Here is a 12,632-nt window from a genome sequence, read left to right on the forward strand (position 1 = left end):
AACAGAGGCTCCAGACCCAGCACGAAACTGGAAAGCTCATCAAAAACTTTTACATATGTCTGACTCTATAGACTGGACCGAATTCAAAAGAAGTTAGGTGAAATCAGCTTTTGATATGATTCTTGGTCTCAGGACTTAGACTATGAGTAAAAGGCATCAGAAAGTTTGTGACATTTTCTATCTGAGCACAAGAAAGGCAAAAGTGTTAGCTACAAAGGGGCATAGAAAACTAGCATAGGTGCAAGGAAATTGATTTAGTACAGCCTTCTGAGGCTTGGGAGGATCTAGGATGGATTTTCAAATGAAGAATAATGTAGTTCTCATTTTTTTTAAATAAAATACATTGCCACAAAAGCATATAAACAATTTCCAGGTTTCAAAAAAGTTTGTGTCAATCTGAAGCATAAATTAGATGAAATCCTTTGAAGTAATGCTATAGAGATTTTAGAGCAAGTCAAAGCCAGTGCATATACATATAAGTCTACATTGAGTATATATATGTATATATATACATATATATAGAATATATATGTTGAAAATCACAGACAATAATTATACATATAATTATTGTTTTAATAAATTTTTATGCAAAAATGGCTTGTCAGCATCCCAAAGACATTTAAGAAACTATCCGAGTTATGTTATCATATCTAAATTCAATGTGAAACAGTTGATGAAAAGAGATAGAAAGTGATTTGACAAATAGACAAATTGTTACATTGTCCTTAGGAAAATCATTCTAGAAGAGCTGGCACCCGATATTAGTCTTAGGTAGTTCTCAAATAAAAATGTGGTTGTATATTGCAAAATGAAAAAATGGATATTATTTTAATATTATAGATAAAGGAAAGCTAAGCAAACAGTAGCAGGAATAGCATAGATTTTGAATCTTTTCCAAATAGAATTCAGCAATTATAGAAAGAATTGTACATCATGACCAAGTGGGACTTATTCCAAAGATGTAAAGCAGGTTCAATTTTTTTTAATTGAGGTAAAACTGACATATAATATATTAATTTCAGGTATACAACATAATGATTCGATATTGGTATATATTGTGAAATTATCACCAAAATAAATCTATTTAATATCTGTCACCATACATAGTTACAAGTTTTTTCTTATGATGAGAACTTTTAAGCTCTACTGTCACAGCAACTTTCAAATAGGCAGTACCGTATTATCAACTAGAGTCACGATTATTAACTATGGTCTGTACTAGACAGGATCAATTTTTGAAAATCGACCATTGTAATCCATCATAAAAACAGGCTAAAGAAGAAAGATTACATGATTATGTCAACTGATACAGAAAAAAAACATTAGCAAAATTCAACAACTATTCATTACAAGAATTCTCAGAAGAATTGAAAGAGAGGGGAATTTTCCTCAACATGATAAAGAGCATCTACGAAGAGCATACAGCTAATTTGCTTCTTAATGGTGAAAGGCTAAATACTTTTCCACTACTATTGGCAACAAGGCAAGAATGTCTGATCAAACCAACTTATTGAACATAGTTCTGGAAGTCCTAGTCAATGAAATCTAGGTGGGGGGAAGGAAATAAAAGGCATATAATTTTCAAAGTAAAAAAATCCCTATTTGTAGGTAACATAATTGCTTACAAAGAAAACTACAAACTTACAAAGTAAGTCCAAATAGTCCAAACAATATATTACTAGAACTAATCAGTGAGTTCATCAAAGTCATAGGATACAAGATAAGTATATAAAAATCAGTTGTATTTCAGTGATCTAGCAATGAAAATATGGTCACCAAAATTAGACTGAGAAAGACAAAATACCCTATGATTTCACTTATATGTGGAAATCTAAAAAACAAAACAAATTAATTAACAAACATGCAAAAAGCAGAATCAGACCCTTAAATACAGAGAATGAACTGATGGTTGCCATAGGAAGGGGGTTGGCGGGATGGACAAAATGGGTGAAGGGAAGTGGGAAATACAGGTTTCCAGATAAATCACTGGGGAAAAAGGCACAGCATAGGGAACATAGTCAATGATACTGTAATGGTGTTGTATGGTGACAGATGATAACAACACTTGTGGTGAGCAGAGCAAAATATACAGAGATGTTTAATCACTATGTTGCATACTTGAAACTAATGTAACATTGTGTGCCAACTATATACAAATAAAAAAAAAATTAAATGCCATTTGCATTGCTAAAAAATATTATACCTAAAAGGAAATGTTATAAATCAAATGCAGGATTTATATGCTGAAAACGACGAAGTGCTAAAGAAAGAAATCCCAGAAGATCTAAATAAATATGGACACATAACATATTTATGAATTGGAAAATGCAACAAAGCAAAGATACCAATTTTCCTCAAATTAGTGTTTAAGTTTAATATAATTGTTGTCAAAATTCCAGCAAGATTTATTGTAGGTATAGATGAGATTTTTCTAAAACTTATATGGGAAGGCAATAACTAGAATAACAAATAATTTTGAAGAAGAAAAATAAAATGACAATGAGTCCTCAGTCTATCTGATTTCAAGACTTATCAGGTAGCTGAAGTAATCAAGATTATATGGTATTGGTGAGGGTGCAGAAACATAGATAAATGGAGCAGAATAAAGAATCCAGAAATAGACCCACACAAATATACAAACTGATTGTTGTGCCGTTTTCAGTAATTTTTTTTTATTTTAGAGAAATTTTAGCTTTACATCAAAATTGCAGAGATAGTACAAAAAGTTCCCATATACCCCACACTCAGTTTCCCTATTATTAACAGCTTACATTATTATGGTACATTTGTTACAATTAAGCCGCCAATATGATACATTATTATTAACTAAAGCTCATAGTATAATCAGATTCTCTTAGTTTTTCTTAATGTTCTTTTTCTATTCTAGGATCCTAGTAAGGATACAATATTACATTTAATAATTATGCCTTCTTAGACTTCTCTTGGCTAAGACAGTTTCTCAGATTTCCACAGTTTTAGTAGGTTTGGAAGTATAGGTCAGGTATTTTGTAGAATGCCCCTCGATTGGACTTTAATGATCTTTTGCTCACAACTACACAAGAGTTCTGTTTTGGGGAGGAAGATCAAAGAGGCAAAATGCCATTTTCATCAGATCATATCAAGAGTATATACGGTCAATATGATTCAACACTGTTAATATTAACCTGGCTCATCTGGCTGAGAAATTGATTCTCAGGTTCCTCCACTATAAAGTTACTCTTTTTATTCTTGTTTTTGTACTGTATTATTTAGAAAGAAGTCACCATGGGCAGCCCACACTTAATGAGTGGGGAGTTTTGCTCTCCTTCTTTGAAAGTGGAATATCTACATAAATTACTTGGAATACTTTTGCACAGATTTGTGTTTTCTACCATACTTATTTAGCTATTCAGTCATTTATTTATAACAATATGGACTCAGATATGCTTTACTTTAGATTATAATCCAGCACAAATGTATTTATCTTGTCTCCCAAATTGCTCTAAACTTTGCCATTGGAAGCTGTTTCAGTTGACCATCATGTTCCTTTGATATATGCCAATCATTGTAAATTTTTTGTTTGTTTTTGAGCACTTCTTTACTTTCTAGCATTTCTATGAGATGCTCCAGACTCATATTGTATATTTCCTATTCCATTAGTATAATCAGCCATTTCTCCATGGAGCTGCTTTTGTTGGAGAATGGTATTAGAAACCAAGATTTGTGTGCTGAGTGTGCTTGTTGCTCCTGGTGTACCATTGTTTCTCTCAGCTGACGTAGCAATAAAATGCATGCATGTATATACCCATGTATATACACATATGTATAAATAGTTCTATATGTAACCATCTGTATCTATATTAAGCTAAACATGTGTTCATACTTATGTCTCAAACTTGAATTAATTACCACATGGATGATTCTAGACTCTCACCCTTGCTTATTTGTAACCTCTTACTCCAACAGGGAGAAACTTGGCCTCCACCACCTGCCATCCATTCACATAATTGTTTCATTACAGGATACAGGTATATAAGTGTCAAATTGGCTAATCTGTAACTCTATGGGAAACACTTTCATCAACTATAGTATTTATGTAGTTTCTTTTGCTTTTAGTTTTACAAACGCCACTGATTTTCAAAGTTATTTTTCCACCTACCCCCTTCAATAAGGCAGTTTCATACAATGGGAATACAGTTGGATTATTCCACAACATTCTGAATTCTATTCTGAATCTCCAGACCTCCTTTAATTATTCCTTTGACAATCTCCTTTATTTATCTAGATTAAAGTTTTTGAACAATATCATTTTCTAACTTCCTGAAGAGCTTTGACACTTCTTTCAGGACAGATCTGCTGAGAATGAATTCTCTGTTTTTCTTTGTTTGAGAAAGTTTGTATTTTCTCCTTCACTTTTGAAGGATAATTTCACAAGATATAGAATGCTAGTTTGGTGGAATTTTTTTCAAGACTTCAAATATTTCATTCCACTATCTTCTTGCTTGCATTGTTTCTGAATAAAAGTACATTGTAGGGGGAGATAGGAGAAAGATGGCAGAGGAGTAGGAGACCTAAATTTTGTCTGGTCCCAGGAATTCAGCTAGCTAGGGATCAAACCATTCTGAACATCTATGAACTCAACAGGAGATCTAAGAAAAGAATAGCAGCAACTCTCTGAACAGAAAAGCAACCACTTTCTGGAAGGTAGGATGTGCAGAGAAGTGAATCCAAGGCGATATTCAGGAAGATAGATGGCGAGGGAGGGGGCCTCCATCAGCCGCTACCGCAAGTGCTAGAGCAGTGGAGCACAAAATCAGAACTTTTAGAAGTCGGCTCTGCTGAGGGACATCGCTCCAGTGGCTAAGCGGGGGATGGAACCCTTGCTGGGACAGTGTGGTCTCAGGACCCTCGGAGTCACAGGAAGACCAGGGGTGCCTGAGTGCGGCAGAGCTCCCAGGAATCGGAGCAGGGAAGCCAGCTGCAGAGCTGGAGCCGAGGAATGGGCTCTCAGCTTGGGGTTGCCATAAACCATGATCCGCGGCACAGTCGGGGCACTGCTCCTCCAGCAGGGACCCAACAAGCGGCAGATCCGGGGAGACTCCCCTTCCTCCCCCAGGAGGAGTGGCGCAGTAGCGCACCACAGGGATCTGCTGGGTTTGGAGACTCCACACGGGGTCCTGTGCCAGAGATAGAAATGCTCAGTCACGGGCCGGGTGAGCATGGAGTGTGGCTGGAGACCAGGGAGACGGGAGTGATTGACTGCTTTTCTCTGGGAGCACACTGAGAAGTGGGGACCCGAGTTCTCGGCTCCTCCGGGGCAGAGATTGGGAGGCCGCCATTTCACTCTCGTCCTCCAAAGCTGTACAGAAAGCTTGCAGGGAACAAAAGCTACGGAGAGCAAACCCAAGCAGATTACTTAGTCGGGACCCACAAGGGCGGGGCGATTCTGCCTCCAGCAAAGACATTTGGGAGCCATGGCAACAGGCCCCTCCCCCAGAAGATCAGCAAGAACAGCCAGCCAAGACCAAGTTTACCAATCAATGAGAATGGCAGAACTCCAGCACTAGGGGAATACTGCACATAGAATTCATGGCTTTTCTACCATGATTCTTTAGTCTTTCCAAGTTAATTTTTTTAATTTTCTTTTTTTTCTTTTTCTTTTTCTTTTTGAATTTTTCTTTTTCCCTTTTTCAACCAACATCTTATCAATCCCTTTTTTAAAAATCTTTTTTACTTTTCATTTTTAGAGTCATATTCTATCCCTTCATAGTAGTTAACCTTATTTTTGGAATATATGTGTAAGTTGTTCTCTCTTTAAAATTTTGGGATACAGTTTCTAACAGACCAAAATATACCCTAAATTTCTAGTGTATGGCTTTGTTCTAGTCTCCTGCCTGATCACATTCTCTCTCTTTTTTTTTTTTTAATTCCTCTTCTTTCTTTTTCAACCAACTTCTTATCATATCAATTCCTTCTATAAAATCTTTTATAATTTTCATCATTATAGTCATATTCCATCCCTTCATCATATTTACCCTTATTTTTGTACAAAAATAAGTTTTTTTTTCTTTAAAATTTTGGGAGGCACTTTCTTCCAACAACCAAAATATACCCTAAATCTAGCATGTGGCACTGACCTATGCACCAGCCTGATCATATATGATCATACTCTTTTTTTTTTATCTTTTTTTTTTTCCTTTTTTCTTTCTTTCCCTTTCTTTTCCCCTGGTTTCAGGTCTCTTCTGATTTGTTTAGTGTATATTTTTCTGGGGTCATTGTTAACCTGTTAGCATTTTGTTCTCTCATTCATCTATTCTCCTCTGGACAAAATGACAACAGGGAAAATATCACCTCAAAAAAAAAGAATAAGAGGCAGTACTGACTGCCAGGGACCTAATCAACATGGACATTAGTAAAATGTCAGAACTAGAGTTCAGAATGACGATTTTAAAGATACTAGCTGGGCTTGCAAAAAGCATAGAAGATATTAGAGAAACCTTTCTGGAGAAATGAATTAAAATCTAACCAAGTTGAAAACAAAAAGGCTATTAATGAGGTGCAATCAAAAATGGAGGCTCTAACTGCTAGGATAAATGAGGCAGAAGAGAGAAACAGTGATATAGAAGACCAAATGATGGACAATAAAGAAGCTGAGAAAAAGAGAGATAAATAACTACTGGATCACGAGGGCAGAATTCAAGAGATAAGTGATACCATAAGACAAAACAATATTAGAATAATTGGGATCCCAGAAGAAGAAAGAGAGAGAGGGGCAGAAGGTATATTGGAACAAATTATAGCAGAGAACTTCCCTAATTTGGGGAAGGAAACAGGCATCAAATCCAGGAGGCACAGAGAACCCCCCTCAAAATCAATAAAAATAGGTCAACACCCCGACATCTAATAGTAAAACTTACGAGTCTCAGAGACAAAGAGAAAATCCTGAAAGCAGCTCAGAACAAGAGATCTGTATCCTACAAGGGTAGAAACACTAGACTGGCAACAGACCTATCCACAGAGACCTGGCAGGCCAGAAAGGACTGGCAGGATATATTCAGAGCACTAAATGAGAAAAATATGCAGCCAAGAATACTATATCCAGCTAGGCTGTCACTGAAAGTAGAAGGAGAGAGAAAAAGCTTCCAGGACAAACAAAAACTAAAAAAATTTGTGAACACGAAACCAGCCCTACAAGAACTATTGAAAAGGGTCATCTAAGCAAAAAGAGAGCCTAAAAGTAATATAGACCAGAAAGGAACAGAGACGATATACAGTAACAGTCACCTTCCAGGCAATACAATGGAACTAAATTCATATCTTTCAATAGTTACCCTGAATGTAAATGGGCTAAATGCCCCAATCAAAAGACACAGGGTATCAGATTGGATAAAAAAATAAGAGACTCCTTTTAGACCCAAAGACACCTCCAGATTGAAAGTGAGGGGGTGGAAAACCATTTACCATGCTAATTGACACCAAAAGAAAGCTGGGGTGGCAATCCTTATATCAGACAAGTTAGATTTTAAACCAAAGACTATAACAAGAGATAAGGAAGGACACTATATCCTACTTAAAGAGTCTACCCAACAAGAAGATCTAACAATAGTAAATATCTATGCCCCTAACATGGAAACAGCCAATTATATAAGCCAATTTATAACACAAATCAAAGAAACACATTGAAACCAATTCAATAATAGTAGGGGACTATAACACCCCCCTCACTGAAATGGACAGATCATCTAAGCAAAAGATCAACAAGGAAATAAAGACTTTAAATGACACACTGGACCAAATGGACTTCACAGATATATTCAGAACATTCCATCCCAAAGCAACAGAATACACATTTTTCTCTAGTGCCCATGGAACATTCTCCAGAATAGATCACATCTTAGGTCACAAATCGGGTCTCAACCGATACCAAAAGATTGGGATCATTCCCTGCATATTTTCAGACCACAATGCTTTGAAACTAGAACTCAATCAAAAGGAAAGTTGGAGAGAACTCAAACACATGGGTCTATTAAAGAATGAATGGGAATTAAAGAAGAATTAAAAAAATTCATGGAAACCAATGAAAATGAAAACATAACTGTTCAAAATCTTTGGGATGCAGCAAAGGCGGTCCTAAGAGGAAAGTATATAGCAATACAAGCCTTTCTCAAGAAACAAGAAAGGCCTCAAATACACAATTTAACCCTACCCCTAAAGGAGTTAGAGAAAGAACAGCAAATAAAGCCCAAACCCAGCAGGAGATGAGAAATAAAGAGCAGAGCAGAAATCAATGAAATAGAAACAAAAAGAACAGTAGAACAGATCAATGAAACTAGGAGCTGGTTCTTTGAAAGAATTAAAAAGATTGATAAACCCCTGGCCAGACCTAGCTAAAAGAAAAGAGAAGCAAGGGCACCTGGGTGGCTCTGTTGGTTTAGCGACTGCCTTCAGCTCAGATCGTGATCCTGGAGTTCCAGGATCGATTCCCGCATCGGGCTCCCTGCTCAGCAGAGAGTCTGCTTCTTCCTCTGACCCTTCCCCCTCTCATGTGTTCTCTCTCTCTCAAATAAATAAATAAAATCTTTAAAAAAAAAAAGAAAAAGAAAAAAGAGAAATGACCCAAATAAATAAAATCATGAATAAAAGAGGAGAGATCACAATGAACACCAAAGAAATACAAACAATTATAAGAACATATTATGAGCAACTATATGCCAGCAAATTAGACAATCTGGAAGAAATGGATGCTTTCTTAGAGATGTATAAACTACCAAAACTGAACCAGGGAGAAATAGAAAACCTGAACAGACCCATAACCAGTAAAGAAATTGAAGCAGTAATCAAAAATCTCCCAAAAAACAAGAGCCCAGGGCCAGATGGCTTCCCAGGGGAAATTCTACCAAAGATTTAAAGAAGAATTAATACCTATTCTTCTGAAACTGTTCCAAAAAATAGAAATGGAAGGAAAACTTCCAAACTCATTTTGTGAGGCCAACATTACCTTGATCCCAAAACCAAAGACCCCATCAAAAAGGAGAATTACAGACCAATATTCCTGATAAACATGGATGCAAAAATTCTCACCAAAATACTAGCCAATAGGATCCAACAGTACATCAAAAATTATTCACCATGACCAAGTGGGATTTATTTCTGGGCTGCAAGGTTGGTTCAACATCTGCAAATCAATCAATGTGATACAATACATTAATAAAAGAAAGAACAAGAACCATATGATATTCTTAATAGATGCAGAAAAACCATTTGACAAAGTACAGAATCCGTTCTTGATTAAAACTCTTCACAGTGTAGGGATAGAGAGTACATATCTCAAAATCATAAAAGCCATCTATGAAAAACCCACAGTGAATATCATTCTCAATGGGGAAAAACTGAGCGCTTTTCCCCCAAGGTCTGGAACATGGCAGGGATGTCCACTATCACCACTGCTATTCAACATAGTACTAGAAGTCCTAGCCACAGCAATCAGACAACAGAAAGAAATAAAAGGCATCCGAATCAGCAAAGAAGTCAAACTCTCATTATTTGCAGATGATATGGTATTTTATGTGGAAAACCCAAAAGATTTCACCCCAAAACTGCCAGAACTCATACAGGAATTCAGTAAAGTGGCAGGATATAAAATCAATGCACAGAAATCAGTTGCATTTCTATACACCAACAACAAGACAGAAAAAACAGAAATTAAGGAGTCGATCCCATTTACAATTGCACCCAAAACCATAAGATACCTAGGAATAAACCTAACCAAAGAGGCAAAGAATCTGTACTCAGAAAACTATAGAATACTCATGAAAGAAATTGAGGAAGACACAAAGAAATGGAAAAACATTCCATGCTCATGGACTGGAAGAACAAATATTGTGAAGATGTCTATGCTACCTAGAGCAATCTACACATTTAATGCAATCCCTATCAAAATACCATCCACTTTTTTCAAAGAAATGGAACAAATCATCCTAAAATTTGTATAGAGCCAGAAAAGACCCCAAATAGCCAGAGGAATCTTGAAAAACAAAAGCAAAGCTGGTGGCATCACAATTCTGGACTTCAAGCTCTATTACAAAGCTATCATCATCAAGACAGTATGGTACTGGCACAAAAACAGACACATAGATCAATGGAACAGAATAGAGAGCCCAGAAATGGACTCTCAACTCTGTGGTCAACTAATCTTCAACAAAGCAAGAAAGAATGTTCAATGGAGAAAAGACAGTTCTTCAACAAATGGTGTTGGGAAAATGGATAGCCACATGCAGAAGAATGAAACTGGACCATTTCCTTACACCATACACAAAAATAGACTCAAAATGGATGAAAGACCTAAATGTGAGACAGGAGTCCTTCAGAATCCTTGAGGAGAACACAGGCAGCAACCTCTTCGACCTCAGCCGCAGCAACTTCTTCTTAGACATATCACCAAAGGCAAGGGAAGCAAGGGCAAAAATGAACTATTGGGACTTCAAGATAAAAAGCTTTTGTACAGCAAAGGAAACAGTCAACAAAACCAAAAGACAACCAACAGAGTGGGAGATCATATTTGCAAATGACATATCAGATAAAGGGCTAGTATCCAAAATCTATAAAGAACAACAAACCTATATGCCTAGGTATAGGTTTCTTGTTGTTATTATTTATCCTGCCTGGTTTTATATAATCTTCCTATGTCTGCGTTTGGTATCTGTTTTTATTTTAGAAAATTCTTGGTCATTATTGCTTCAAATATTTCTTCAACTCTGTTCTTTCTTCTCTTGTGGTATTACAATTATACATATTTTACACATTTTAAAATTATGCATGATCTTGGGTGCTCTGTTCAGTGTTTTTTTGTTTGCTTTTAATTTTAATTTTACTCTTCATTTCAGTTTGAGAAGTTTCTACAGACCTTCAAGCTTACTTATTCTTTCACTGGCCATGTTCAGTCTACTGATGAGCCCAACAAAGGAAATTTGCATTTGTCTTAATTTGTTTTTAATTTCCAGACTTCCCTTTCGCTTTTTATTAGAGCTTCTATCTTTCTCTTTATATTATTCATCTGTTCTTGCATGTTGTATACATTTTTCCTTTAGTACCTTTAACATAGTAATCATAACTCTTAAATTCTCTGATCATTCCAAAATTTGTGTCACATCTGAGTTTACTTCTTATATTTACTTTTTCTCTTTACACTGTAATTTTTTTTCTTGATTTTCTGTATGCTTTGTAATTTTTTTGAAAGCTAGATATGATGTTTTGGCTTATAGGAACTGATGTAAATAATCACTTAATGTGAAGTTTTATGTTAATTTAGCTTGAATTTGCACTGTGTTTAATATTTTCTGTAGATGTAGGTGCCAGAAATTTCAAATTTCTCTGTTGTCCTTGTTTTGTCTCCTTTCTTTGACTCTGGGTTTTCCTAAAAAGTTCTGCTTAGAGAAAGTCTGAGTCTTGCAGCATTTTCACCTATAATCCAAGGTTATTCTACTGGGCCCCTATTTGTATGGTCATCAGGTGTAGGGTAGAGGAAGTGTTCTGGAATCTTGTGACTAAATTTGTCTTCTCGTGGGTTTGTGTATCTGGACTGTAACCTTCAAAAATGTTTTTCTGGTAGTATAGCATCTCCTGGCCTCTTAAGTACAACAGTAAGACTAGAGGAGGGTAGGATGGGAGGAAGAGGAGGAATGCCCTTCCTCAGTTCAGAAAAGACTCTGGTAAAGTCATTTTCTCTGAGTGACCCTTTCTTATAGACAATGATCTGGACATATTTCACAGTGATTGCTCTTCTCTTTCCCACCAATACCACAACGGAATCTTTCTTGGATTTTCACTGTGATTACCTGCTGGGGTTCCTGGAGATAAAACCCAAGAAACTGTGACCTGTAGTCATTTCTCAAAATAATCCACACTTAGCCTCCAGTAATTCATCAAAATTACCACTTATATGTTACTACGGGCTTATAGCTCTAGTAGCTTCTGCCTAGATAAGTATATCTTGGCTATGATACTCTGGATTTGCCTCCTCCAGATTTCAGTAGCAGTTCCCTGGCATCTCATTTCTCTGAGAAGTCCAAGAAAAGTCATTGATTTTCAGTATGTTCAGTTTTTGTTGTTGTTTTATTTTGTTTTGTTTTGCCATTAGGGCAAAGGGACAACTTCCAAGTTTTTTATATGTCTGGGCTAAAACTAGAACTCTTGCCCAACTAACCTTGGACAAAGATGTGAAAGCAATTCAGTAGAGAAAAGATTGCCTTTCAACCAGTGGTGCTGGAGAAAGTGGACATCTATATGCAGAATATGAATCTCAACTTCATTCTCACATCTTACACAAAAATGAACTCAAAATGTATCATGGTCTTAAATGGCAAAGTTAAAACTATGAAACTCTTGGAAAAAACATAGGAGAAAAATTTTTTTTTAAAGATTTTATTTATTTATTTGACAGAGAGAGACACAGCGAGAGAGGGAACACAAGCAGGGGAATGGGAGAGGGAGAAGCAGGCTTCCCGCGGAGAAGGGAGCCCGATGCGGGGCTCGATCCCAGGACCTGGAATCATGACCTGAGCCGAAGGCAGACGCTTTACGACTGAGCCACCCAGGCGCCCCTAGGAGAAAATATTTTTATAGAGAGCTAGACAAAAAGTTCCTGATACTAAAAA

The sequence above is a fragment of the Halichoerus grypus genome, chromosome 3 (genome assembly GCF_964656455.1).
Source record: "Halichoerus grypus chromosome 3, mHalGry1.hap1.1, whole genome shotgun sequence".
Classification (NCBI taxonomy): domain Eukaryota; kingdom Metazoa; phylum Chordata; class Mammalia; order Carnivora; family Phocidae; genus Halichoerus; species Halichoerus grypus.